We start from the raw sequence: 3,696 nt of genomic DNA on the forward strand, positions 1-3,696 counted from the left end.
AATAAAACTTGAAACTCTCAGATAACTAATGTTTAAAATGTAAAAACTAAAAGAAAAAATGATAAGCCCATGAGGTAAAACATATGTTAGTAGACATTATTGAACCATTCCATAATGTATACATGTTTTAATACAATATGTTATACATGGTAAATACATATGATGTTTATTAGTTAATTCAAAGAAAATAGTTTGAAATGTGTGTCTGCCGGGCAGTGGTTGGGTACGCCTTTAATCCCAGCGCTCGGGAGGCAGAGGCAGATGGATTTCTGAATTCGAGGCCAGCCTGGTCTACAGAGTTAGTTCCAAGACACCAAAGGCCACACAGAGAAACCCTGTCTCAAAAACAAACAAACAAATAAACAAACAAAACAGAGGAAAAGCAAGTATGATAAAATAGAAAACAAGGAAGGCTCCCTAATACCTTGAACTAAGGTGAAGGAGGACACTTTTATTCAAAAATTCTGACTAAGGCAGGAAAGGTGACCTGTGACCTCATGACCAGCAGAGAACACTTCAGCATTCACATCATGTTCCCTAGGAGACTATGTTAGTCAAATCTCATCACTCTGCGGGTCACTGGTTTGACTCACAAGACCTGGCTCTGAGCTAAGGTCTCTCTAAAACCCAACTCTAGCTGGGCAGTGGTGGCGCACACCTTTTTTAATCCCAGCACTTGGGAGGCAGAGGCAGGCGGATTTCTGAGTTTGAGGCCAGCCTGGTCTACAGAGTGAGTTCCAGGACAGCAGGACAGCCAGGGCTACTCAGAGAAACCCTGTCTCGAAAAAAAACTTAAAAAAAAAAAAACACCTCTAGGCTCAAGAGACAAAAGGCCACAGGTCTGAAAGTATTCGGTTGCTAGGTGTGGGTGAACACATGTGTCATCCCAGAATTAGCAAGGGAATAGGCTGGACAATCAGAGCCTCAGGGCAAGGCTCTGCTAAAAACTGCAGGTTAGATGTCAGCATCAACTACACCAGACTCCATCTCAAGAAAAAAAAAAAAAAAAGCAAATTAAGGGTTGCTGAGATGGCTCAGTGAATGGGGGGCTTGCCACCAAACCTGGTGACCTGAATTTAGTTCCTAGAGCCCACACCAAAGTGTGAAGAAAAGTGACTCCACAAAGTTGTCCTCTGGCCTTTACATGTGCACTTTTGGCCCACACGTGCACACACACATGTGCACACACACATGTGCACACACACACACACACACACATTATACCCAAACATTAATAATAATAACAAAATAACTCTTAAAAATAAATAACTGATAAAGAAATAAAACTGAAATATTTGAAAGAAGTATTTAAGGTTATTTTATTTTAGTTTTTGGTTTCTTGAGAGACAAGGTTTCTCTGTGTAGCCCTGGCTGTCCTGGAACTGGCCCTGTAGTCCAGGCTGGCCTTGAACTCAGAAATCTACTTTCCTCTGCTTCCCTCCAGGTAATGGTGGCCTCCAGGATTAAAGGATTATGAGTTTGAAGTCAATTTGGGTGTGGTGGCTTCATTGAGAATGTCAGCCATAGGCTTGGGCATTTGAATACTTGGTACCCAGTTGGTGGCACTGTTTAGAGAGGCTTAGGAGGAGATATGTCACTGGAGGCAGGCTTTAAGAATAAAAAAGAAGAACCGGGCAGTGGTGGCGCACACCTTTTTTAATCCCAGCACTTGGAAGGCAGAGGCAGGCGGATTTCTGAGTTCGAGGCCAGCCTGGTCTACAGAGTGAGTTCCAGGACAGCCAGGGCTACTACACAGGGAAACCCTGTCTCGAAAAAAACAAAAACAAAAAAAGAGGGCACTGAAGGAAATAGAAACTCCACAGGAAGACCAACAGAGTAAACTAACCTGGACCCCTGAGGCTGTCAGAGTCTGAACCACCAACAGAAGAACATACAAGGGCTGGACCTAGGCCTCCCCACACATATGTAGCAGATGTGCAGCTTGACCTTCATGTGGGTCCTGAACATCTAGAGTGGGAGCTATTCAAAAGCTGTTGCCTCTGTGTGGGATATGTTCTTCTGGCTGGGCTGCCTTGTCTGGTCTCAGCAAGAGAGGAAAAGCTTAGGCTCAAAGAGACTTTAAAATGCCATGGTGTGTGGAGGGGGGGATATCCAGCGAGGCCCCCACCCTCTCAGAAGAGAAAGGGACAGGGATGGGGGAAGAATTTGGAGAGGGGATGACTGGGAGGGGGGCAGTGAGCCAGATGTAAAGTGAATAGGTAAAAATAATAATAATAAATGAAATTTAAAAAGAACCACAACATTTTCCCTGTTTGTTCTCTCTGCCTCCTGTATGCAGTTCGTGATGTGAGCCTTCAGATTATTTTCTCAGCCTCCAGTTCCTGCCTTGTGGACTCTGACCCTCCCTAACCATAAGCCCAAATAAACTCTTCCATTTGTAAGTTGCCTTGGTCATGGTCTTTTTTTTTCTTTTTTTTGGTTTGGTTTTTTGAGACAGGGTTTCTCTATGTAGCCCTGGCTGTCCTGGAACTCACTCTGTAGACCAGGCTAGCCTCAAACTCAGAAATCCGCCTGCCTCTGCCTCCCAAGTGCTGGGATTAAAAAAAGCATGCGCCACCACTGCCCGGCTGGTCATGGTTTTTTAAAGACTATTTAGCTGGGTGGTGGTGGTGGTGGTGGTAGTGATGCATGTCTTTAATTCCAACACTCAGGTGGCAGAGGCAGGCCAACTTCTGAGTTTGAGATCAGCCTGGTCTCCAGAGGGAGTTCCAGGATAGCCAGGGCTACACAGAGAAATCGTATTTCAAAACAATCAATAAGCCCGGCAGTGGTGGCGCACGCCTTTTTTAATCCCAGCACTTGGGAGGCAGAGGCAGGAGGATTTCTGAGTTTGAGGCCAGCCTGGTCTACAGAGTGAGTTCCAGGACAGCCAGGGCTACACAGAGAAACCCTAACATAAAAAAACAAAATGACCTCGACTAAACGGGAAAATCAAGAAAACAAATCAAAGGCTGGAGAGATGGCTCAGTGGTTAAGAGCACTGACTGCTCTGCCAGAGGTCCTGAGTTCAATTCCCAGAAATCACATGGTGGCTCACAACCATCAGTAATGTGATTCCATGCACTCTTCTAGTGTGTGTCTGAAGATAGCTGCAGTGTGTATTCATATAAATAAAAAAATAAATAAATCTTTAAAAAAAAAAGAAAACAAATCAAAACAAAAACTAATACCATAAAGTACATAGCAAATTCCAGGCCAGTATATATAGCATGACCTATATTTAGTATGCTATACTAGATATAGTATTTATTTAGTCTGTTAGAATTTTTGAGAATGGGACCGCACTATGTAGCCCCAGCCCACCTAGAACTTATTATACAGACCAGGGTGGCATTGAACTCAAGAGCTTCAGGAGGGCTGAGACTAAAAGGCGTGCATATTGCACCTCCACACCCAGCTAAGGTTTGTGGCACACACCCTCAATCTCAGCACTTGGCAGGCCGAAGCAATGGAATCTCCGTGGATCTGAGGCTAGCCTGGTCTACATCGTGAGTTCTCTGTGGAGCCAGGACGTTTCCATGGAGTATGATGACCACAGAAACACCTAAAACTGAGCCAAACACCCTCCTGCCATCCCTTTTTTTCTTCATCTTTCTTTCTTTCTTTCTTTCTTTCTTTCTTTCTTTCTTTCTTTCTTTCTTTCTTTCTCTCTTTCTTTTGGCTTTTTTCGAGACA

The sequence above is a fragment of the Grammomys surdaster genome, unplaced genomic scaffold (genome assembly GCF_004785775.1).
Source record: "Grammomys surdaster isolate TR1022 unplaced genomic scaffold, NIH_TR_1.0 166, whole genome shotgun sequence".
In the NCBI taxonomy this organism is placed as follows: Eukaryota; Metazoa; Chordata; class Mammalia; order Rodentia; family Muridae; genus Grammomys; species Grammomys surdaster.